Source organism: Palaemon carinicauda, chromosome 31 (genome assembly GCF_036898095.1).
Source record: "Palaemon carinicauda isolate YSFRI2023 chromosome 31, ASM3689809v2, whole genome shotgun sequence".
NCBI lineage: Eukaryota > Metazoa > Arthropoda > Malacostraca > Decapoda > Palaemonidae > Palaemon > Palaemon carinicauda.
Window position 1 is genome coordinate 78,944,877 of NC_090755.1, and position 27,003 is coordinate 78,971,879.

Sequence of the window (27,003 nt, forward strand, 5' to 3'; positions counted from 1 at the left end):
CAGACACAAATCAGGGGGCACTGTACATCCCACCCTGGAAGAAAGTTGTGGCGACCTTTAGGTACACAAAGCTTCCTAGAGGAAAGGAAGACTGTTCAATGGAGGAACTAAGAACTGCAGCCCAGGAAGCAACCAGGAGGACAGAAATTGGAGGAGCGTAAACCTACTTACACAGATGGTACTGTAGATCCTGGAATTCAGACAACAGGAGCTGCAGTATACTACAACTTCAATGCCTCCACCATGCAGACAGAGCTTGTTGCAATACAAGACTAAACACTCCATTGAAAGTGAAGGACCTGTAGTCATCTATACTGACAAGATCCTCAATGCAAGCCTTGCAATAAGAAAAAGAAAAAGGTCTCTACTAACTGATATCAAAGCACTTTTATATCAGCACAATGAAAAGAGGCAGATCTGCAAGTCAACTGTATTCCCAGTTACATAGGAGTATCAGGGAAGGAGTACCCAGGGAAGGAGTACCCAGGGAATGAGAAAGCAGATGTTACATAAGTACCAGACACACAGCCTGCACTGCAACAAGTGGATAAGGAATAATTCCCCTTCTACCACATGGTAGAAATGGGCCACATTAGTTCCTCCCTTATTGGCAGGCACACACCAAAGAGAGAACAGGAAGCAAATGGAGATTTTAGAAAAGTATGAGAGACCCTCCTGTGAATATTGTCGTTTACACCACAACACGCCCTCCTGCACTACCAACTGAAATGTACGCGGATTGGTACAACAGAGTGGTAATTTACAAGCTCACATCAACTCGCCAAGCAGACTGCAGCCACATTGGTAAAAGCAGTTGTCGAAAATAGAAAAATCCAGTCAGTTGCTTTCAAACCTACCTTCACTGAGGTAATAACCTAAAATCCTCTTTAATTTATCTCTTCCCCTCACCGTAAGGCCTTTTACAACACATCATCCCCTGTATTTTTCAGTCAACTTTTTTTTTATATTCCGCAGGAACCTTACGGAGTAAAAGGGTTGGACCACCTCACCTGCAACAGGTTTACATTATTTCAAAGGTCTTACAATCTTTCACACTACTGTCATCAGTGACATGATGGCTCCCCTTCACGACCACCATCATCCTTCCTCTGTTCACATCTGTCTACAACTAAAAAACAAATTCAAAATTGAGTTTTGTTTTAACACCAATAATCTTCTATCACCTTCGGGCCGAACATGGGAAAACCGTGCCAACAGGAATGTTGGCTACAGTAGTTGTAACCAACAAAAGGCATCAATATAACAAAAACGGTTAAAACAATTTAGTTTCATTTATTCATATTTCCTACAAGTCTTATCAGATTATTGTTCTATGATTTTATTTGCTTCATTTATTCATATTTCCTACAAGTCTTATCAGATTATTGTTCTATGATTTTATTTGCTCCAATTCACATCTTACCAAGCCTTTGTAGGTTTTTGAACTTGTAACCGTATCTGGAAGAAATAAAAAAATTTTGAACTTGTAACCGTATCTGGAAGAAAAAAAAATTTTAAATCAATATCTTGGCAAATCAATATCTTGGCATAATTAATTTAATAAATAAATTTGTCACAGTATGAAAAAAATTTATTGAATATGATTTTGCCATTATCTAGTTGATAAACATCTTAATCGTTTGGAAATGATTAAAAACCAAGTTTGGAATTTATTTACATTTGAAACAAATCCTGAAAAATAAAAAATTTACAATGGTTCTGAAAATTACTTGTTCACGCGAAAATTGTTACTATGTTGGTCAAACTTACTTTTTGGCAGTATTCTGACTGAACTTATCCATATCCATTCTAAGCCGAATTTTTAACCATGAAACTGTGTAAGCTAAAATAATGCAGTACAGCATGTTTAAAAATTTTTAAACGAAATATTTGGTTTTAACTTTACATGAAACTAAACTAAAATAAAGCTGTCCAGTATGTTTAAAGCGATTTGTGGTAGTCACATTGCTTACCTTCAATACCTTAACGGCTAGAAATGTTAGAGCATCAAAGTAATTGTCTACGATACCCAAAATGATTAAATTTTATTCCACAATACCTGAATAAATAGTCCTTTGTTGGCGAATATCAATAGTTTATTATTGCCGAAAATCTCACGAGATTTCTCCTGTACAAAATGTTGATCTTGTCGTATCCGTATAAGCTCCTCTGTCATTTAATTCATCTTAGAACCTGCAAAGATATTGAGCATTAATCTATACAAATATTGAGCAAAATCAATTAGTCTTCATTTTTAAGATTCTTTTGCAATGAGGACTAATCTATAGAAAACAATTTTCATACATGCCACAATATTTCTTTTAGGTATGTTACCATTAAATATTATATTTCTATTAGCGGCCTGTCTAAATACCTAATATATAGTATCTTGGTATTCAACTCTCGCACCGAAAATATTACTAAACACCAACTAGGTTTTTTTTTTTTTATAAGCTGAAATGTTCAGCACCATAAACAACAGAGGCAGATTGATAAGTAATTTCTATATAAATCCTTTAAAGATCAAAATGTCGTTTCTTTGATATTAAGTTCCCTAATGGATAGTTTCCAAAGAGTTAAACACACTAAAATCAAACTCCAATAAATTCCATAGTCATCATCTTCAATTTAAGAAAATTTATACAAGCCATACCTATTATCATAAACAATCAATAAGTTTCATTAACAGATTTTCTTAAATAGCATTTGCATCTATATTTACCATAAAATATTCAAAGTAACATATCAAAAATTTGCTAGAAATCAAATTATATCAGGAAAGCTCTTCAAAAAGTAAGTGACCTCACGTATTAAGACCAAAATCAGTCGCAAGGACAAAGATACATTTTGTCAAGAACATTATTGTAAATAGAGAAGTAATACTTTGAACACTTCAGTCACGAAAACCAAGATGAAAGTTTTAAAACTAGATCTTCCAAAATCACCGGAAATTCAAACCAATACATGATAGTTAAACACATTAAGAAAGAAAAAAAAATAAGTTCAACAAAACTCATGTCATTTAAAGAAATGAGAAAAAAATTTTGCATGAGAAAATTTGGTTGTCAAGATTACCACAGACAAGAAATTCTAAAAATACTTTGTAGAAATATGAAAAATACCGGAAATACAAACTAAATGTTCGTAAAAATAAGTACTCTTAAGAGGAAACCTGCCACATCCATAAGACTCTCGGGAAAGCAAGAGTAGGAAGTGCTATTCTAAAAGTAGTCTAGAAATTTTGTCGCGAAAGGTTCCCAAAACAGCTGGCCCATTATATTTGAGAATTACAAATCGTCACAGTTCGAGTAGGAACGTTTACCAAAATTTCTCAACCTAACCTGAAGATGACAGAAACCAACCAAAATAATTATTCACTATAACGTAACCAAGAATATCCAAATAACGGAGAAAAGACCAGAAGAAAACTGAGAACGCTAAAGAAGAAACCTCCAGAAAATGCAGTACGAAAGAAAGACAAGGCAATGGGCAAAACAGACAATAAAAGTAATTTCTTTAAGAAAACTATACAAAATATCATCACAGTAAACAAAGACGAGATCAGAAGAACACTCGTGAAAAAGAAAATATTGGAAAATTTCCTTTAGAAAACCAAGGCAGTACTGTATTTTAAATACCTACAGTAACTTGTAATGTGAACAAAGTATTTTTTCATACAACAGACGTTTAATTTTGAAATTACCTTTTTTTATATTATTATCTATCATATTCCCCAGTCATTTCGTTCTTTACGTCTCTAAATCTGGTTCTTCACTGTTGGCGTTTTAATATTCAGCCTGTTGGTAGTTCCTTTCTTTTCTAGTTTCGAATACACTGAAAAAATAGAAGCATATAGTGTACATATTAATGCTTTTGACCTGTCCTATCTTTGCCAGAAGACCTACTCTATACCTTGGAAGTTGGAAGGAATATTTGTTAAATTGTATTAAATCAAAATATCTTAAATTTCACTTGGGAACAGATTCAAGTTATTAAATAAAAGAATCATTGTGGATTTTTATGAAACTTAATAATTCCTCTTACCTTTGAAAATAGATACATTCTAATTATTGTCCTATAGCCTACAATGAAAAGCCATACTTTCAGCAATTTGTTTTGCATGAAGCTGAACATCTGAACGATCTGAAAAAAAGTTATAAATGCATTCAAAATCTTTTAAGTTAAATAAAAATTTTCAAGTTGTACAAAGTCACAATCTTACAAGTTATACAAATTCACAATCTTGCAAGTTATACCTATATTGACACACACGTATACCTATTCACACACAGGTTATACCTATTCACACTTACAAGTTAATAGTCCCAGAGCTAAGGGGAGTTTCACGTTTTCAAGGCCAAAAGGTTTGAAAGTTTCTTAACCAGAATTTTAAGACATTCCAAATTCCATTTGACAAAAAATCCTGTTGGGGATTTTTCAGAAAAGGCGTTTGCTGTAGGTTACCGGTGTTTGATATAGAGGAATTTTTGCAAGTATAGTCAGCGGTAAAAGTTGTTTCGCCTACAACACCTTACTTTCACCCCCATCTTCTATAAGAAATAATAATGACAGGTGTAAAAGACGGTAATATAGGGGAGGGAGGGTTTGGCAGTTGGCTAGTAAGAGTTTTGAGGAGAGTGAGAGGGGATTTGCCTGTTAAAACAGGCAAAAGTTTTCAGAAGCAAGAAAAGATTTGTTTAAAGGTCAGACTGAAAAATATTTTGTTAATGAATAAAAATTCTTTATACTTTTCGAAATGTTTTATTTGTTTCACGTGAAAAACTAAGAACATGTCAATAAAACAAATATGAGGACATTTAATACCAATAATCTATTGGAAAATCCACGAATAGAAATTATCTGTGTGTGTGTGTAATCTAATATTTGTGTAATCTAAACGTATTACCACCGTGTGTGTGTGTGTCTAAACTTATAAACAAACATTTATCTATCAAACTTTTTTTTTTACGTAATTATGTCATAAAAAAGCGCACAATCTGTAATTAGTGACATAAACTGATGTCCAAAAACAACACCAAGGTTTGAAGTCAATTTCTTACTGGTAATCAACTACATTTTCTATTTCTTGTGTTTAATATTGGAAAATTATGTGTTACATTGTAATGCACTGATGTATGTTTTTCAACTAACTAAATGGATTCCAGTAGTCATTACGTTGCATTCAATCTATTTTGACCAGGGCAGAATATTGACCAGGGCAGAATATCATAGTCAAGAGGCATCGGCAAAACATTGAACAAAGTCAGTAGGGGGTTTCATATAAACATTCGTCATTTTTAGTTCACAAGTATCACTTATAATTCATGGGTTTCTTTTGGTGCATATGTTTATTAACATATAAAATTGCTATAATTATTAAAGGCAATTCAATCCTTAATTAGGGCTCTAGTTCTCCCAGAAACATTTTCTTAATCTCAAGGATTAACTGTTTATCCAATATTCAATGAAATATTGGAAAGTTTTCCTTTCCTAAAATAAATTTTGTTGCCACCCAAGCACCATAACGCATCCATAAATCTAATAATTGCTATATCCCTGCTGATAAATAAACCAACAGCAAAAAAGAATTCACCTTGGATTAGTTTTGTGATTAACACCTTATGATCACGAATTTTAGAAAACAGTCTCCTTCGTTGAAAATACTACACTTCTGTAGAAGCACGAGTACGGCACGGTTGAAGAAGTGCAACAACTGCTATATAGCAAAATTATCAAAGGTTCAAGAATGGGGGAGAGATAATTTCTTGGGTTGGATGTGGGTTGAGGGGACAGGGAAGCTTGTCATGTTGTCGGAACATTCACAAGCAATAATTATGTTGAAATATATAAGTTCCTGACTACAGCGAGAGCTATGGCTATTCTTAATCCACTCCCTATCGTTTTGGTGATTGACAGTAGCCTGATTCAAAGTCAAGGTGAAAAAATTGTTAAATTTTCATTCGGAATTGGATGTTTTATCATTATTATTATTATTATTATTATTATTATTATTATTATTATTATTATTATTATTATTATTATTATTATTATTATTATTATTATTATTATTATTATTATTATTATTACTTGCTGAGCTACAACCTTAGTTGGAAAAGCAGGATGCTGTAAGCACAGGGGCTCCCAAATAGGGAAAATAAACCATTGAGGAAAGGAAACAAGGAAAAATTAAATATTTTGAGAACAGAGACATTAAAATAAATATTTCCTACATAAAGTTTAAAACAAGAGGAAGAGAAATAAAATAGAACAGTGTCCCCGAGTGTGTACCCTCAAGCAAGAGGACTAACCCAAGAAAGTGGAAGACCGTGGTAGAGAGGCTACGGCACTACCCAAGACTAGAGAGCAATGGTTTGATTTTGGAGTGTCGTCATCCTAGAAGAGCTGCTTGCCATACCTAAAAGATTCTCTTCTACCCTTACAAAGAGGAAAGTGGCCACTGAACAATTACAGTGCAGTAACCAATTGGGTGAAGAATTGTTTGGTAATCTCAGTGTTGTCAGGTGTATGAGAACAGAGGTGAATATGTAAAGAATAAGCCATTCTATTCAGTGTAGAAGCAAAGGAAAAATTAACCGTAACCAGATAGAAGGATCCAATTTAGTACTGTGACCAGTCAAAGGACCCCGTTATCTTTAGTAGTAGTTGGCCTGAAAGGGTGTACCCTAAATCCAGTAGAGAACCTACTTGCAATAATGGTTTGTAACTGGAACATAGGTAAACAGCGCAACAGCCAAGCCATCGAAACTAAAACCCTTGACCCCAGACCTGAATGTATGCCAAAATCTAGTTTTTGGTGTGCGGGTGGTAACAGGCGGCGTAATTAAAACCAACTTTATTTCGGCAGACAGCGAGCTTTTATAACAGTTTTAGTGAAGGAAGGTCATACGAATAAAAACAGATTGATACAAGCACATACAGGTAGAAAGTACAAGTCAATTTATTCTAGCAATGCAGATTTGCATCAACTCCTTAGCGTGCCCTTTTAGCTCGTTAAAATTTCCCTATACCCTTATGGTCGTTAGTAATTTTTAGCCGAATACCATTGTTTTCAAATAATTACTAAGTAAGGTGAATCGAAATTTTTTTACTAACCTAATTTTTCCCTCAGATATAGGTTTTGTCAAATAATGTTAACGAATAATTATACAGTATTTCAAAGTATCGTGATGGTAAGAATATTTAATAACACCCGACGAAGAAGTCAACGACTAGAGCTTGTTTTCGGATGCACGCTGCATAATGTTGTAACTTTAAACATATTTTAATACCAAATTGGGATAAATTACACTAAGCATGAGAAAAAAACAACTTTCTTTGAATACCAGCTCTACTAAAACCATGGAATTAATAAAACTCGCAATTGATGAAAATAACGATTCCTGGAAAAAAAAATAAACTAAAAAAATTCAATTTCACTCCTGAGTTACAATCGCAACACCTCTTCCTCTATTCAATTCCTTCTTCGGTGTTTGTCAGTAGAATGCTCCTTTTACCCAGGAGCCACTAAGTCGGTCCAGCTTTTTTACCAAACTGCTATTTTCACCAATAGCGAGTTTTATCAATTTCACGTTTTTAGTAGATTCTGGTATTCAGTAAGTTTAAAATAGGATTTTCTCATGCTTAGTATAATTTATCCCAATGTGTTAAATTGTGAAAAGTTTCAAAATTATGCAGTGTATTTGAAAAGTTCCTGTCATTGAATTCGGCGGGTGTTATTAACTAGATTTACAATCACGATACTTTATATATTTATTCGTTAATATTATTTATTGACAAAACCTATATCTGAGGGAGAAATTTAGGTTAGTAATTAAGTTTCGATTCACATTACTTGGTAATTATTTGAAAAAGATGGTATTCGGACAAAAAGAAAAAAAAAAAAAAAAACTTAGCTGAAAGGTCACCCCTGCAAGTCTGCAAATCTGCCTTGCTAAAATAAATTGATGAACTCCGCCGCTATAATTTCGCCGGTATTGCCCACTTCTGAACTCTCATTAGTGCCAATTTTCTTCTTATGTTGACGAGATGTTGAAATTGTCTTTTCCTCTTTGGCATGATGAAATTCTTTCCGACACCAAGAAGAAAAAAAGAAAACTAATGTTAGAGGCAAGGTCTATAGAATACCAGGTCAACCCACGCGCAGGTAAATTGGGGGTTAGCGGGGATTAGAGGGGTAAACGTTAAGTGGGGGTAAGTTTCGTGACGTCACAGAGCTCCATTGGCCCGCGAAAGAGTACCATTCAGCATTAGCTTGCTTTGCAAAAGTTCAGTTTTCTTCATTATCCCGTTGAAAATAACATTTCTATTTCAGAAAAAGATTAATATTATAAGCTATTTTGATGACTACATTTCGTTACAAAATACTTCCTGTGAGAAAGTTTTTAAGGAAAATGGTTTAAAAAGTCGCATATCAGAAAAGAACAAATATTATCCAAATCCTTTATGGAAATATTGTTTCACCAAATGTACAATTAAGCAATGTGCATGCATATTTAGATACATTTCTAAACTAATCATTTACTAATGACTCAAAACTAAATCTTAAAAATATCTATTAAAATAAAGTTGTACAAACACATAATAGAAATAAGTGATCATGATTATTACATTTTACAATCTTCTAACTTTAATAGTTATTTTCCTTGCAGAAGTTATTTCTTTTAGTTAATATTATTATTCTAAAATATTTCGTCAACGAACAAAATAAGTGACTAAAAGTGGTAATCCCATTTTATTAGGAATATCTAATGCTATTTTTTACTACTCTGTGATAACTTTTATTTTTTTTTTTTTTCAATATTCTTTATCGGATTAGTAAATTCTTTTGATGCCTTCACTAATTCCTTATTTGCTGAGCTAATTATACCTGCCCACGAATCGTCCCCCTTTAATACAGATTTGTGCATTAGGGAAACTTGAGGGCAATGGAACCGGCGAAACAGTCTAGACCTTTCTATTTTGCATCATCCATATGTCCAATTATCAACTTCCCCTATACTTTTTGTAACATCATTTCCTTCACCGTCGCATTCATCGGGCAGACAAAATATCATCGCATATAGCCTTAGATCACGTTGTAGCGATTTTTCATCTTTATCTTGAGAGAGAGAGAGAGAGAGAGAGAGAGAGAGAGAGAGAGAGAGAGAGAGAGAGAGAGAGAGAGAGAGAGAATTATTATCAAGAAAATAAAAGGTTCTAGCTGTTAAGTTATCTATTATGCAATTGGGATCTGTATTATATTTTGACCTTATAAGGTAACTGTCTTTCTCTAATAGATGACATTTAACACTATTTAACTGTATCTAACGCTAGGTGCTGATAGCAGACTTCCATTTATCACAAAAAGGTAAGGAAATGTTCAAGTCCATCTTGATTCATTCTATAAGTCAATAAAATGATTTATTAAATATAATTTTCTCCTTTTTAACAATATTGGCAAAGATTCACAAGAAACTGCCAATCCTATTTGGAATGAATAAAGACAATTATTTCCCATTAGCTTCAATGATTTTACTCGGTGTCTTGCAATTGATGAAATCATCCTGATTTTGTAAGATCAACCCGTATTAATTTCTGAACATCTTTGTATCGTACGGAACTCCAGAGATAAATTGACTTATTTCTTCCCAATGCTTATCTAAAAATAATCTTTTGCTACAGAAATATTTAAGCGATTTCGTAATTGTTTCTAATATCAATTGTACAGCTAATTTTACATTCATACGCTGAAAGCCACTGAAATTTATATGTTTCTCCAAATTTATGTGATATTTTCAGATCACTTTTACATTATAAGTTCCCTTAGCGAAGAGCAGTGGACAAAATCACCGTCACTTTGCTGAAAGCCATTATCAAAGAAATTGTTTCTTATTAGTCTCATGAGATGTGGAGCATCAGCAAAAAGACAAAACGCGATCGGTGATGCTGGATTTTCAATCATCGAATTATGCACAATTATGCATAGAGATTTCCATAGACTACCGTTGGTAGGACCTAGGTCGTTAAATATAAACATTACAGGAAAACTCGCTAGTTCTATCTAAATGATAGTATAATTTTTAGAGCACAAAGAGTATCTGAATCTTAGTCATAACTACATTTTTAGGCAATGCTGCCTTCATCAAATCATTAGGTGGAAACACGCTCAAAATTATTTGTGATTTGTCCTTAAATAATTTGATAACGGTCTTTAAAATTTATGGTTCGACATCCAACTTATACTAACACAACTATTTAACGTAGAAATGGAAGAAAGATTGAAATATTGAACACCAGCTTCCTTGTAAGCAAACTGTAAAATAGTGAATACCGGAAAACAAAGGCTGGTAAATCATACCACGGTGCAGTGTGACGTCATCAATAACCGCATGGCTAGCCTGCGCAGTAGAGAACACAGTTTGGGCCGCTGAGGTTAGAGGTGCATCCTCACCGAAGTTTGTGCTAACACAACTTCCGAAGGCCATGTTATCTATACAGCTGTCATTGCTCAATTCTTTAATATATCAAAATGTTAAGTTATCAAAATTTACGATAAAAAGAAATACTGCATTTTCTTCTAGGGATCAATGTTTTCGCTTACTGGGTTACTTTTACTGTAACTATGAAAGTAAAAGTAAAAGTAATTGTGACAATATTTCGTATACACATTCTCCATTGCCATACGAAGCTGAATTTTTTTTCAGGATTTTGTGTTTTTCGTCCTATAGCCCCATATATTAGCATACCGGCCAAGCCCCTTACACAATAAAAAGGGAAAATGTCCTACAAAGTCTATGTAAATTAGCTAAATCACTACCAATCGTGGTCATCTTCCATGTCTGAATCAGGCTGGTCAGCGCTCTTCATCAGCTTTTAGTCATCTTCAATATAAGCCAACTCTGTAGAAATATATTCAGCAATATTTTAAGGAAATTGGTCTCCATGGTACCATTTAATTGCACAAGATCCGTCGCACTGTTTCCACACATTTCCTTCAGAACTACAAGATGTGGGCACTGGTAGAAAAGCTTATTTACAAGTGGCAGCAACATAGCCCTCTTGATTTTGTTGGTCAGTAACAGGGTGGCATGGTACTTTGATTTCTCCCCTTTATCCTGCTTAGTGGGTCCTTGTCATTTCGAGGTGCATAGTTCTGTTGGAACAAATTAAATCTGGTTTTGTCAATGTTTGGCCTTTTTGGTTTTCCATACATGAAACAAATTATTCGATGGTGGATTGTGTTTCCCCATTTATGCAGTTGTCATCAAGTTTGGCAAATGCATTGCAGAACTTGTTAAATGTTTTTCAGTGCAAAAGGCTTCAGTTTACCTTTATTTATGAAGAACTGAGTCACAGACAGTAAAGGCGTGGAAGCTATGCTAGGCATCAAAGATATATACACTTCACTGATCAACTGTGATGTTGTATTTTTTCGTATTGTTGGTGCAGAGTCCAGCATCTAGCCACACACTGGGTGCCACGACTGTATGGACCACACGAAACAAAAGGAGTACAAGGACACGAGTGTTACTGCTTCTTGACAACAATGTTGCTGTTTTGAGATATTCCAAAACTTTTGCCAAATAGAATATGAGCAGCATTTCTGCATTTTCATGTTGATACAGCGGGAGTATGTGTTTCTTCATGCGCAACTGTTCCTGTTTTTTTTTTTTTTTTTTTTTTTTTTGCTTTTATTTTTAACTTCTAGGAAGTTTTATCAAGAGCCAGAAACACTTCATAAGCAAAGAGTATCAGCATTAGATTCGTTTTGCCATTCTGATAACAAATCTGAAGAATAACGTCTTGAAGACTGCAGAACAGGTCTCTTCTAGTCTGGACCACTTGCGAAAAAAGCCATCTCATTCTGACCACATCAAACATTGATAGCTTTATGATTATTATACTGAATATTGTATTAAAATGCAAATATGACTATTTGATTAGGAGAGTTATTATATTAACAAATCAAATCTTATAAGATGTGTTATTGTAGAATGATTAATTCTCTCAATGAGAGAGGACTAATGTTTAAGCAGTACGTTGACAATTCTGCTATAAAGTAAGTGGTATATTTTGTAGTAAGTACTGAAAGAATGTAACAAGAAGAGTGACATCAGTAGAATACTCTTGCTGGCCTCCGAGTTTGTACATCAATTTCGACTTTATTGTTTTATTCATGGTTCCATCCAGATGCGCCAACGAAAGAGGAGCAAGTGTTAAGGGGTAGGGCAATTCTAGACTTGTTCATCTTAAGCATGGTACTGATGCGAAGTAAACTTTCAAACAAATCCCGTGTCCCACGTAAATAAAACTTTTGGTCCTTGGCTTTGTCAGAGTTTTCACTGTGGCAATGGCAAAATTTTCACCTTTCTTGGATTAAGTTTTTCGAGCCCGAGGTTCTTGACACTTGTGAAGTCTTGCCTCCAGTTTCACCTTTTAAGAGATCCTATAGCTATACTCTGTCCAGAGCCATGAAAATTCCCCCAAGTGAAATGAAAGTAATTTGGTGGCCTACCTTTAACTTTGTCAGATCTAAAGCTATCTCACTCTTAGGCTCTGTTTCGGATCCGTTCCAGGGACCTCGGTGAGAGGCTGGACATGAATTTTACATTACATAATTATTGAGACAATAGCAATGGTAGGAACAGTGATCTATTGCAGTAAGAGATGATGATCTTTACCTTCGAAGCACAAAATTAATATCAAGTCACTCACTAACACTTACTCTGAAGGTATTAAGATTAACTCACAATATATCGAGTATACTGTCCCGAGATTAAATATTCATGTTGGACATAATCAAAAAGGGTAATAGTAATACGAAATACGAAAGGCTGTGATTAACCCAATCCAGTCATTCTATGACAAAATTTTCATGGTTAAATCGGACATTTTAACAGCAGCCATAGAGGTTAAACAAGCATAAACCAAAATAAAACAAATACAACTTAATACAACTTAGTAAAATAAATGGCAATCAAAATATGCGTGAATCGAGGTCTCTTGTAATGATAAATGATTGAAGTGGGGCTGGACACGCAGTCTTTAACCCGAGACTGTACTAGTCTCTAAAGCAAAAGTTACACAAAATTTGTACACCAAATCCCACGCACTCAGCCCCAAATATGTAAAAGCCAGTTACTAAAATAAAGTTAAAATTGAAATATTACCTAAACTAAAAATGGGGGAAAATAAGGTCACGTGATTTACCTGCACTCCTTACTTGCTTGCACCTTTCATCCTCTGGCCCACCCTGTGGTTTTTCTCGCTTCTTAGAAGATCGGGTATTACTGGCACAGTTCCCAGGATTGTCTTCCTCCCTCTCTCCAGCCAACAGTACACCAAGACCCCTAAGCTATGTCCTCTGTTTAGTGGGAGTTGAGAGGGGGTGAGCCAGAACAATGTAGATTGCCCGTCAAATCAGGGCGGCGGTGCATGAACTAATAGGCCGAGTGGCCGACCCTTAGGTCACGTGGGTTCATCTGGGTTCAGCTTCCAAACAGGTGATGGTCATTGGGCGAAGGATAACCCAGTTGAGGTACCATATCGGTACTTTAGGGTAGAGCAATATAACGTTGAAGGAGTGAATAGAAGTCAGGATTTCGTGCAAAATAGGAAGAAAAAATCTTGAAATTAAGGAAATGTACATACGTAGTAATCCTAACTATCATGGATTACTAAAAATTATTAATTTAAATGAGTAAGTAATAAAGGGCTGGTGCGATGGGCATACATCTGAAAATAAACTGACCTGAATAGATACCAAGAGAAAATAAGCTGCTTATAAGGCAGCAGCACTAGTTAGATTCAAAACCAGTGTAATGCTAGAAATGATGGATGAAAATAAATGTGGTATTTAATATTGCTCGATCTCAGTGCTTCTTTTGATACAGTTGTGCATGAACTGCTACTAAATGATCTACGGTCCATCGGCGTTGAAAATCAAGCTTTTGAATACCTAAAAGACTACTTGGTGTGTAGAAATTACCGTGTACAAATTGGAAACTCTTATTCATCATATGAACCCTTAAACAGAGGGGTACCACAGGGGAGTGTACTCGGCCCAATCTTATTCTGCATCTATACTATTGGTCTATCGAAAATGCTACAAAGGCATGGCGTGAAGTTTAAACTATTTGCAGACGACACACAATTTTACTTCTCCATAAATGATATACATGACACTTCTGAAACTGAACCGAATCCTTGATAGTGTTAGAGAATGGATGACATTTAAACAACTAAAATTAAATGAGAACAAAACTGAATTAATTGTGGTGGGCAAGAGAAACTGTGAGAAACTTAGGTGATATTCAAATGAGCATAAATAACTCGGTGCCGATATCTAGTAAAGTTCGAGATCTAGGTGCATTTCTTAACTGTAACCTGTCTCTAAATACCCAAATAAATAACGAAATAAAAACTCCTGGTTATCATCTAAGAAATATTGCATTTATAAAAAAAGTACCTGGATGAAAATTCTGTAAAGAAACTTGTGATAAACTGTGTTATTACCAGGATTGACTACTGCAACTCTAGCCTATCTACTACAATTTACCATAAGTCCAACTTAAGAAATTACAAAACATCATGAATAGAGGATCAAGACTGATAAAAGGTGTCCCACCTAGAGAAAGAATCACCCCTATACTAATTTATTTACACTGGCTGCCGATTAAAGCGAGAATTGAATTTAAAATATGTACATTAACCCACCAAGTTATCAGAACCGGTCGTCCAAAATACTTAGGAGAATTGCTACATATTGCCAGAATAGTTACAGATGGGTTTAAACTGTTGGAACCTAGATATATGTCTACTTTAGGCTCCAGAGCCTTTGAATATGCGGCCCCGAGACTATATAATAAGCTCCCACGAAACATTCTTATGATTGAAGACAATAAGGCTTTCAAGAGGAAACTGAACACACTTATTTCATGAGTCTTTTGACAGTGACGATTTAACAGTAAATGAACAATATGTGACTTGAAAAGATAAATACTGTGAACGAACAAGGTAAAACGACAGTGGGGGTCCTGTAGAGAGCGGGGTTCCCCTACTGTATGGGACCGGTAGAGCAGCCATCAAAGTAAAGCAAGTAATGATTTATCTCGACACGTAGTTTAAGGAAAGAAACATTGTACACCGGCGTTAAGGCTTTGGTTGCGTTTCTGCGCTATAACTTCACAAACACTGCGCACGGTATTGTCAACGAGTTAAATTAGAGCAGTATACCAGTACTTCATAATAGAAAACGTAAAGTATGAGAACGAGATATCAAGGGGCAACAACAATATTGGGAGCGAGACCAAAATACTGAGGGAAAGAAGAATGAAGAAAAATTACTAGCTAAGCCACAACCCTAGTTGAAAAAGCAGGATGCTGTAAGCCCAAGAGCCCCAATAGGGAAAAATAGCGCAGTGAGGAAATGAACTAAGGAAATAAACTATAAAAAGTGATTAACAATTAAGATGATTTAAGAACAGTAACTGCATTAAACACCTTCCATACATTATTAGAAAAAAAAAAAGATTATGTCAGCCTGTTCAACATAGAAATATTTGCTGCAAGTTTGAACTTTTTCAGGTTCTACAGATTCAACCACCCGATTTGGAAGATCATTTCACAACTTGGTCACAGGTGGAATAAAACTTCTAGAATTCTGTATAGCATGGAGCCGGGTACCTAATGAACATATATTCATTTATTACGCTTCCGTCTCTAAGATATTAGATTTTTCTATTACTGTGACTTCTAATACTAAAGTTGCGGTCAATTAATCTAAAAATTATCTCTTTAGAAAAATTTCTCGCCAAGAAATATTTCTCCCACTTGAATCATGCCAAATTCTACGAGTAATTCTGAAGTTGAACGATTACAACTTTTCGTGTTTTTAAGTTTAATTTGAAGATACTTTTCAAACTTGATTTGCATGATAGCCATGAAGCTAAAAGGTCAATTAAAGTTTTATCCAGCTACTAATACTGAAGGTTTTGAATGTGGGTCAATTTCCAGGTAAAATTTTGTAATCAATTTACTCCAAATTGGCTGAATGAAATACTCCTTTTAAAAACTTCTGATTCATATGCATCGAGTTCATCGTTCAAGCTTCAGCACCTCGTCATTATGGTAATTAAAAGTGAGGAAAAGGAAATTCATTAATGTGCAAATATTTTGGTACACTAAAAGACTTAATTTGAAGACATTCATTACCAGAGAGGATATACTAATCATTTTCATGTTTACCCAGATCTGTATTTTAGGTAATGTTTTTAAAATATAAAATTTCTTATTATAAACTGTGACGAATATATCATTTTTTTTTCTTTTTAAATCTCTTAATTAGCTTACTCACTTAAACTGCAGGACTAAAATACTTGGTAAAAACACCAAACTACTTGTGTATGAAGCTTCCGAAATATTTTTCAGACGAAATTAGGAGCACTTAAATGTCAAAAAGTTATGTTTATAAACTTAAACACAAACATTAGTGACACGGTATTAAGTCCAATTCCATATCAATCACTTCTTACATCAAATAAAAAAAATGTTAATTCACATCATCCTCTTCACAAGTTCTATGTGAAAACTTCTATACATCTTTGCCAGTATCAAAATTAAACTGGTTATTAGAATCTGCGTCTAACAAGTTATCAGGTAAAGCAAGCAAAGTCAAATGCGATCAAAATTCGCCAGGAAAGCAAATACCTCAGAAAGAGAAGTCCTGAAAAATTCCAGTAACAATTTAATACGTGCCTAAAACACTTCCATGTTACTGAAGCAGAAAATATTCTTAGTTAAATAATTTGCTGAAACAGAGAACATTCGTAGTTAATACGTCCCAAAATCGAAGAAATGTAGAATATTAAAACTAGCCTTTTATGGAAGTGCTAAAGCAACGTAAAAGAAATAGAAGCGCAAAGTTCCTTAGGTAGAAAAATATTTCAATCTTAAAAATAGGACACTTTAATTTCTAACCAAATACATGAGCCATATATTTTTCCTACTCGCGGTCTTGTATTTTATGAATTTGTAACCATAATTATTGGGGGCAGACCATTCGTTTACGAATGTTTGGACAACCCCCCCCCCCCTTATATAAAGCCAATTATGGGAGACTCCAGTGGGAAACCGGGGTTTCTGGGTTAGGAAATGCCCAAAACGAGTGATTTGTAGCAATAACTGTCAGAAATGCAAAATGACAAATTCGGAGGTAATTTGTATTTTTCCTAACTATACAAAGCTTAGCTATTTACAAAGTGGGTATTACTTTCGGCGTAGCTGAAATGACGAGCCATTAGAATCTTAACGAGGGTTTACTACCCCACCGCTAGTTAGAGGGGGTTAGGGAGGGTAGCTTGCTACTCCCCCCTCCCTCACACACACCTGTGCTTGAGCTCACTTTGCTTAGAGCTAGGACTTCAAGGGGGATATGGCTGGCGGGCAAGTTTTATTAAATAGCTAAGGAAAAATACAAATTACCTCCGAATTTGTCATTTGTTCCGTAACTGATATACAAACCACGCTATTTAATAGGGGTGACTCAACCATTAGGAAGGGTGGCCAGTCCCGGCCAGTACTGGCTTTTGGCTTTGCCCGGGGACGCAGTATCTGAGTGTGTCAGCACCCAACAATAAGGAGTCCCTGCACCTCGCTACGCTAGACCCTTGCTATGCAAGGGACGCGCCCTACGTAAGCTGCGTGTGAAGGTATAAAGTTTGACTAATCCTAGGAAGTTGACCTGTAGTCCTTTATAAGGAAACTCTAGGCTAGGACTCTCCCAATACCACCTCGTCAGGGTATGTGGACGTGACAGTATTAGCTTAATACTAGGAACACAAGGAAACATGGTTTACCTGCAGTGGTTTGAGGTCAGCTGTGCAGAGAACCCAGGATGCTGCTTTCCCCAAGAGAGGGGAGGATGAAGAAAAGAATAAGGGCCAGCCATACCTTTTCATTCATGCAGACTAAGACCGGGTAACAATGCCCTCAACCTTCTGCTACTGGTCCATTAACGAGCCTGAGGTTTAAACCAGCTGTTGTGCAGCCACCACAAGGCTGATAGAAAACGTATCGAGCCTCCTGTGGGTCACGTCTTGCAGGTAGTGGGCTGTGAAGGTCGTCTGACGCTTCCACACTCCCGCTTGAAGAACCTGCGTCACTGAGAAGTTCTTCTTGAAGGCCAAGGACGTAGCTACGTCCCTGACGTCATGTGCTCTAGATCGACGTGACGGAGGAGGGTCTGGATTCAGGGACAGAAGGATCACCTTCCAAATCCATGCCGAGATGGTATTCTTGGTGACCCTCCTCTTAAGACCTTCCAGTGCTCACAAACAATGCCTGCACTTGAGGGCGGACTGCAACTGTTCTTTTGAGATATAGCCTCAGACTCCTTACGGGGCACAGTAGGAGATGGTCTGGGTCATCTGTTACAGAACAAAGACTTGAAACCTGGAAGGAGTCGAACCGAGGGTCCGGCACTCCCGGATTCTGAGTCTTAGCAATAAACTCAGGGACGAATTTGAACGTATACCTCCCCCCATCCCCTTGAATGGGCGACGTCATATGAGAGTCCATGAAGTTCACCGACTTGCTTGGCTGAAGCAAAAGCTAGTAGGAACACCGTCTTCCAAGTTAGGTGGCGATCTGAAGCCTAGCGTAATGGTTCAGAGGGAGGTCTCTTAAGAGACCTGAGAACTCGAACCACGTTCCATGAAGGAGGTCTCACTTCCGACTGAGGGCAGCTAAGTTCATAACTTCATATGAGTAGGGAAAGTTCCAGCTAGGAAGAAATGTCCATTCCTTTGAGCCTGAAGGCTAGACTTAAGGCTAAGCGATAGCCTTTCACCGCCGAGACTGAAAGGCGCATTTCTTTCCGCAAATACACGAGGAACTCCGCTATTGCTGTATTAGTGGCATCGAGTGGAGAGATACCCCTTCCACGACACCAACCACAGACGACGTTCCACTTTGCCTGGTAGACAGATGCGGATGACTTTCCCAGATGTCCAGACATCCTGATCGCAACTTGCTGCGAAAATCCTCTCTCAGCGAGGAGATGCTGGATAGTCTCCAGGTGTGAAGTCGTAGCAAAGCTATGGCTTTGTGGAAGATGTTGGCATGTGGTTGTCTGAGTAGCTCGTGTCGTGGAGGGAGTTCCCTCAGAAGTTCCGTTAGGAGTTGCAGAAGGTCTGGAAACCATTCCGCATGATGCCATATTGGAGCTATAAGGGTCATTGATAGATTGACCGATATTCTGGTCTTGTTGAGTACCCTCCTCATCAGACAGAACGGAGGAAAGGCGTACACGTCGATGTTGTCCCACCGTTGTTGGAAAGCATCTTGGCCGAGTGCCTTGGGATCCGGGACTGGGGAGTAGTACAGCAGCAGCTTGAAGTTCAACACTGTCGCGAACAGATCCACAGTCGGGAAACCCCACAAAGTCAGGACTTTGTTGGCTACTAGATAATCCAAAGACCACTCGGTACACCAGTCGGTACTCACTATCCGAGACGCTCTGCTCGGACTGTCTGCGAGCACATTCCTCTTGCCTGGAATGAAATGTGCCGATAGTGGAATCGAGTGGACTTCGGTCCATCTCAGCATCTCTACTGCGAGATGGGATAGTTGCTTCGAAAAGGTACCTCCTTACTTGTTGATGTAAGCCACTACTGTGGTGTTGTCGTTCATCACCACCACAGAGTGACCCGCCAGGTATTGTTGGAACTGTGAAGGGCCAGGAAGACTGCCTTAATTTTCTAGCCGATTTATGTGGAGGCACTTTTCTGATTCTGACCACAGGCCTGAGGTCCTGTGGTGCAGAACGTGGGCCCCCCATCCCTTCTTTGAGGCGTCCGAAAACAGCATCAAGTCCGGGGGGAGGACGAGAAGATCCACTCGTCTTCGTAGGTTCTCGTCTGTCACCCACCACTGAAGGTCCGTCCATTCCGCAGGTCCCATAGGGATCAGGATGTCCGAGGAATTGGAACCCTGATTCCACTGGGATTTGAGTCGCCACTTGAGGGATCTCATCCTAAGGCGACCGTTGGGAACTAGACGAGCCAAGGATGAGAGGTGACAGAGGAGACGTAACCCCGATTTTACTGAGTTCTTCTCATCTGAGGAAAGGGCTTGCGACCCTCCTCAGCCTTGCTATGCTGTCATCTGATGAGAAGGCTTTGTGGAGATAGGTGTCTATGATCATGCCTAGATATACTAGTCTGAGTGGGAAGCAGAGAGGACTTCGAGATTTACCATGATCCCCAGATCTTGGCAAAGTCCCAGAAGTCTGTCTCGGTGTTGAAGAAAGGTATGACTCCGAGTGACTCCGAGTCTGCTAGATCAGCCAGTTGTCCAGATAACGGAGGAGACGGATGCCGATCCTGTGTGCCCACGACGATATAAGGGTGAAAACACTGGTGAATACCTGTGGTGCTGTGGAGAGACCGAAACATAGCACCTTGAACTGGTAAACCTTGTTGTCTAGGCTGAATCTTAAGTACTTCCTTGAAGACGGATGGACTGGGATCTGGAAGTACGCGTCCTTTAGGTCCAGTGTACACATGAAGTCTTGCGGTCTTACTGCTAATCTGACCGTGTCCGCCGTCTCCATGCTGAACGGAGTTAGTTTGACAAACTTGTTCTGAGCTGAGAGGTCGATGACTGGTCTCCAGCCTCCAGACGCCTTCTTTACAAAAAAGAGTCGACTGAAGAAGCCTGGAGATCCGTCGAGGACCTCTTGGAGAGCGCCCCTCTTCAACATGGTCTGGACTTCTGCCCGAAGGGCCTGCCACCTTGCCAATCCCATAGCAAGGGAGCTCAACGACACTGGATTCGCTGTCAGGGGAGATAGAGATGTTGTGAACGGGATGCGATATCCTCGACTGATTACGGAAATCGTCCAGGAATCGGCCCCGAGTTGCTGCCACCTGTTCGCGCAACTTTGTAGGCATCCCCCCACTGGTGGAAATGTAGGGGGACTGCCAATTCTAGCGTTTGCGGCCTCGGCCGCTCCCTCTAGGATTTTTCCCTCCTCTGGAGGACTTTTTGCCTTTCTTGTCCTTGACAGGAAAGGGCTTAGACACCGTCGTCTTCGCTGTAGCTACCGGTTTCGTAGTCTTGGTAGGACGTGGTTTCTGGGGTGCTGGAGGTTTATAGGGCTTTGATGTTAGAGCTCTATGTAGGAGAGAGTCCTGGTTTTATTTCCTCCACCTCTCAGCAGCCTGCTCCACATCCTTAGGCTCAAACAAATTCTTCCCCATAACAGAAGAATGCCTGAGCCTGTTGACCTCGGTACTGGGGACCTTTATATGGAACCTCTCAGACACTGCATCTCGACGTTTCAAGATGGTATTATCCCACAAGTTCGAGACTTGGTGGGCTACAAACTCGATCGTGCGAGTGCCAGAGTGTAAAAAGGTCTCCATAGCCTTCCTGGTACTTCCTTTGGACAAGTCCTCTGAACGTAAGAGGATGCCTAGTGTCCCTAGCCAGATATCCAGACACGAAGTTTCCTGCATGGCACACTTCGCCACTTTCTCCTGGCTAAGGATCTCCGTAGCCGAGAACGAAACCTTCCGGTTGGAGAGTCTCTCGAGAGGGACTCCCCTGGTAAGCTCTTCCAATGAATGGTGAAGTGGAAGAGCTAAACAACGCTCCTCAACGATGTCGAAGTACCTCCTCTGATGGAGGCGAGGAGGTGGGAGGAGCTTGTTGCCGGCGCTGGATCTGCTGGAGGAGACAAGCTCGGAGAGCTGGACCTCGATCTTGGCCCTGGCACTCTTAACCCCGAGACCAGGGCAAGGCCGCACTGGCCCTAGAGGGTTTTTGAGTCCCAAAGACTCGGTCCAAGACCGTGTCTTTGCCCTCACGAAGAGGAATCTCGGGGTCCGCAAACCCATTGAGATTCCTCATAAGGGATAGAATCTGTCAGAACACGTGTTTTGACTCCTGCCGCTCTCCTCCTGAGGGGCTAGCAGCGAAGTCTCCTGTCCCCAAAGGCTCTTCTTGGGGGGGGACTTGTGGACGTTTTCCGAGGGCTTGGCTGGCTCTGGTCTAGGCCTTGATGACGATTTAGGTACCGTTTTAGAGTCCTTCGACTCCCTCCTGGGAGGGATGCAGGACTCCAAAAGCGATGGAAGGAGGCTCTTCTCCACCCCTACCCGAGAAGACGTTTCAGCGCGAGGTGGGGTTTCCCCCATTGCTGCTATGGGGGAACGTCTCACCTCACGTGATTCCCCTGAGGACGGGAATTCTTCGTCCGAAGGGGAGGAAGAGAACGTCTGGGGGGGTGGGGAGGCCTTCTTCAAGGACTTACACGGAGTCAGTTTTGCCCTTGGAGAAGTTACCACGTTTGAAACTCCTCTCTTCCTCTTCAGGGGAGTAGAAGCTGCCAAGGATTTGTGGCCCAGGTCAGAGAAAACAGGCTTAAACGCCTGCAAGACAGCTTCGACCAGTGTCCCAAACCAAGGCTGCTGGCTAACGGCAGCGCTGTCAGTTATTCCCTCTGGAGGAAAAGGGATCGACCAATCCTTGGGAGGAGTTGCCAAAGCGCGAATGTTGGTGCGCGCGGGCGAATGTTGGTGCGCGCGGGCGAATGTTGGTGCGCGCGGGCGAATGTTGGTGCGCGCGGGCGAATGTTGGTGCGCGCGGGCGAATGTTGGTGCGCGCGGGCGAATGTTGGTGCGCGCGGGCGAATGTTGGTGCGCGCGGGCGAATGTTGGTGCGCGCGGGCGAATGTTGGTGCGCGCGGGCGAATGTTGGTGCGCGCGGGCGAATGTTGGTGCGCGCGGGCGAATGTTGGTGCGCGCGGGCGAATGTTGGTGCGCGCGGGCGAATGTTGGTGCGCGCGGGCGAATGTTGGTGCGCGCGGGCGAATGTTGGTGCGCGCGGGCGAATGTTGGTGCGCGCGGGCGAATGTTGGTGCGCGCGGGCGAATGTTGGTGCGCGCGGGCGAATGTTGGTGCGCGCGTGAGGGGGCTGGCGAGAGCGAGGGGGGTGGCGACGGCGCGCGGGTGAGCGATGGAGACATCAATGACAGATTGCGCGCTCCTGCACGCGAAGGTGAATGATCGCGCGCGGACACGCAGGGTCCCGCTGAAGAGCCCGTGCGGGCGAAGATACCATTGGGCGCGCGTGCACGCACGCAGGAGACACATCCCTTGCGCGCGGGCGCGCATAAGAGCGTTGTTCAGGCTTTGTAGATGGGCGTGGGCGCGCAACCTCGTGGGCACGAGTCGGAGACTGCTCGCGAAGATGTGCTGGCAAGGGATGGCGCGCAGGTGGAAAGTGACGGCGCGCTGGTGAGCGCTGACACGTTGGCGAGCGCTGACGAGTAGGAGAAGAAAATATCTTCCCTACTGCGCCCAGATCCGAAGATCGTGGGCGCGCAGGAGATCGTTGGGATGGAGAGCGCTGGCGCGCAGGCGAGTGTTGGCGCGCAGGAGAACGATGGCGCGCAGGAAATCTATGGCGCTCAGGAGCGCGCTGGCGTGCAGGAGAGCGCTGGCGCGCAGGAGAGCACTGGCGCGCTTATATCAGGAACATCCAACGAAGTGCGCTGGCGCGCAGGCGAGCGCTGGCGCGCTTTATCAGGAACATCCAACGAAGTGCGCTGGCGCGCAGGCGAGCGCTGGCGCGCAGGAGAACTATGGCGCGCAGTAGCGCGCTGGCGATCAGGAGCGCGCTGGCGCGCAGGAGAGCGCTGGCGCGCAGGAGAGCGCTGGCGCGCAGGAGAGCGCTGGCGCGCAGGAGAGCGCTGGCGCGCAGGAGAGCGCTGGCGCGCAGGAGAGCGCTGGCGAGCGCTGGCGCGCAGGAGAGCGCTGGCGCGCAGGAGAGCGCTGGCGCGCAGGAGAGCGCTGGCGCGCAGGAGAGCGCTGGCGCGCAGGAGAGCGCTGGCGCGCAGGAGAGCACTGGCGCGCTTATATCAGGAACCTCCAACAATGAGCGCTGGCGTGCAGGCGAGCGCTGGCGCGCTTTATCAGGAACATCCAACGAAGTGCGCTGGCGTGCAGGCGAGCGCTGGAGCGCTGTAGCAGGAACATCCAACGATGTGCGCTGGCGCGCAGGTGAGCACTGGCGCGCTTTATCAGGAACATCCAACGATGTGCGATGGCGCGCAGGTTAGCGTTGGCGCGCAGGTGAAACCTGGCGCTTAAGGGAAGTATGTGCAATTTTGCCCATACGCCCTTTTTGCCCCGAAGGGACCGATGCCAGTTTTACAACAGGATGCGTTGGTGCCCACAGCACGTCACCAGCCAGGAACGGTGACGGCAGGTCAGCAGGTCTGGTAGGTGGAAGGTCAACATGTCCTTTGTAAGGACGACCTTCCACCGAAGGAGATCGCGAACGATCTGCGGAGAGGTCCAGGGTCGTATCTGGGAGAGTCGGAGCACGATGGCGAGGTTCCTCTGCGGCGGACTGCGGAGACGAAGAACCGAAGAGGCGCCTCCTTACACCCTTGTGAGGTGAAGGAAGACCTCTCCGGCGAAGAGGAAGGCAGGCTTTACGCCTTATGCGCCCTCTGGGAGCCGTGGGATCAGCAGTCCTCCGAAGAGGAGTCTCTGTAAGTGAACTCCCCCGAGGGGGAGAATCACTAGGAGGAGAGACCGTTGGACTTAGTTCCTCCTTCGAAGCATGAGCAGAGGGAGAAACTAAGCCTTCAGCAACAAGAAGTTGATCAGGAGCAGAGGTTTGAGAAATCACATCGGAAGCCTCTGCCAACCCAACGTCGACTATAGATAGCGGATCAACCTCTGCTAAAGTCAGCGATTGTTTGACAGCGGCCCCCAACCGGATCATGTCAAACAAGGCTTCCTTCGAGGGCGAACCCTGGAGCCCCAAGGAAGACCAAAGCTGATATAAATCGTTAGTGCATACATCAAGATTTAAATCCTCACCCGGGGGAGGAGGAGGAGCTGCCTCGCTATGGGAGGCAACTCCCTCTCCCGAACCCCGAGATCTGTTAACAGAACCAAGGCCTACGCTTCCACTCGACGGTTTCTCGGAAGAAACCGATCGAGCGGGAGCTTCGGAGGAGGTTTGGGCAACGGAAGAAGAGCCCTTAGGATTTTCTCCTTTCAAAGAAACCTTCGAAGGAGAAATATCCCGTCTGGACTACTACTTCCGTCGCCGAGAAAACCTCCCACTGGGAGGTAAACCACTCCCTACACTCACCACACTTATTTTCACTATCACACCGCTGGCCCCTACAATAAGGGCAAAGGGTTTGAGGGTCCATCTCGACCGCCGACATAAACGTGCCACAAGGGCGATCGGGTAATCCAGGACACTTCATGATCGTAGAGTAGAAGAAAAAGCAAAGACAAAAGCATTAATGGCTGTCAAAGAGGCGAGGGTGAGAGCGGACACGTCCGACGACCACGCGAGCCAAGAGCAAAGTGAGCTCAAGCACAGGTGTGTGTGAGGGGCGGGGGGTAGCAAGCTACCCTCCCTACCCCCCACTAACTAGCGGTGGGGTAGTAAACCATCGTTAAAATTCTAATGGCTCGTCATTTCAGCTACACCGAAAGTAATAACCCCTATTAAATAGCGTGGTTTGTATATCAGTTACGGAACAAATAAAGACAACAGACAGTTGTTAAAATACATAATTCATGCAAGTGGCTGGAAATTGAAATATTACAATTATCTACAATTTGCTTCGCTCCTAACAATTTTAGCTCCGCTGTGGCTTGCTGCGCTTGCAAAATTAACATTACAACACTGCTCCTCTATTCTGACAAGCTGTACATAATGTGCTGTGCATGCAAGACCCATGGGTAATGATTTAAAGAGTTTTTTTTACTTTTGCATGAGCAACATTAGCTATATACAGATTTGAGAGCATTTTCAGTATGATCAATTACCGACATAGAAGAAATTACACTAAATTTTTAGATGCATTGTAGCCGTTCGTTCATTCGTTCAGACTGCCTGGCATTTACAGCTGACCGGGATCTCTGATAAGATGCCGTAGCCCCCAAGGGTCACACAGTGTGATTTTGATCTTGCAGCTGCTCAGCACAGAGCATAGCTGTGGGTGTCAAATATTCATAAAATAGCTGAACTTTTTAGGAACGGAACTCTTGCTGGTAACCTTGGCAACTCAGGACCCGGAAGGCCGGTGCAGTCGCTAAGCCCTAAGAGCGCGACTTCTAGGACACAAAATCCAGACCCCAAAAGGAACCAAAGGAGAATTTTTTGTTGAGAAATTTCATACCAGAAAGTACAAGTAGACAGAAGAGACTGGGATAGGAGCGAAGAGTTTTGAGTAAGCGAGAATACAGAGGCAGTTCCAAGCAAACAGCTTGTCCCTGCTCAATGGGAGATTAATAATCGGGAGGGCAAAAGGTGATGAGGATGCACAGTAGCGATACCCAGTGAGTCGAAGGAGCTGGGTGAGGAGCAGGAATATTTGAAAGAAGGGTGGTGATAGTGGTGGGAACCTAAAGTCCCAGTAGCAGAACTGACAAGGAGGCCAGAACCATAAGATATCTCTCTAACAGGAGCGTTTTACATCATACGTTGCCCATGAGTTAAAGGGAAGGAGAGGTCCACAGACTAAGCTGTGGACAGTCATAAGTTTTTCTTACAACATGTCCATTTATATATCTTAAAGCTGGGTTGGACAAGTCATAACTATTTATGACTTAAGATACGGATCAAGGATTGTGGAACTTAAGTAGTTTAGACAAGAGATAAAGCTTGATAGTAGCAAGACCCAGTGAAGGTTAGTGTGTGTGAGGAAGGCAGAATGTAGGCGAGTTGATGAAATGATGGGAGACTAGCAACTCAAGTCCCACAACTACTATCTCGGCGGCAGGTATGACCGCAGGAAACCTGAAAGTATGAGTTTGCCAAAACATGTCTGGCTACTACTTCTGGAGTTAGGGGCAAGCCAAGGTCAAGGATTTGCCTTAAAGGGAGGGTTTTTGAACTATGTAGGTAGTGAGCAAGAGGGAAGGGAGCTGGGGAGTTACAGAACAAGATCTGCCTTCAGGGTTG

The 27,003-nt window shown here is 41.4% G+C and overlaps 1 long non-coding RNA gene across 3 annotated transcripts in view; it reads right to left on the minus strand.

The window, feature by feature from the left end:
• Nucleotides 1–1,268: 1,268 nt before the first annotated feature.
• LOC137625026 (uncharacterized) overlaps nucleotides 1,269–27,003 on the minus strand; it is a 59,085-nt gene continuing 33,350 nt past the window's right edge. The window contains exons 1-4 of one of the 3 annotated variants that reach the window (XR_011040808.1): nucleotides 4,314–4,546; nucleotides 4,045–4,143; nucleotides 2,060–2,193; nucleotides 1,269–1,458 (exon numbers count right to left, since the gene is read on the minus strand). This is a non-coding gene — a long non-coding RNA (uncharacterized lncRNA). Of the gene's footprint in view, nucleotides 1,459–2,059; nucleotides 2,194–3,707; nucleotides 3,835–4,044; nucleotides 4,144–4,313; nucleotides 4,547–27,003 lie in introns of those variants that run through there. The other 2 variants (XR_011040806.1, XR_011040807.1) reach the window with 2 other exon arrangements.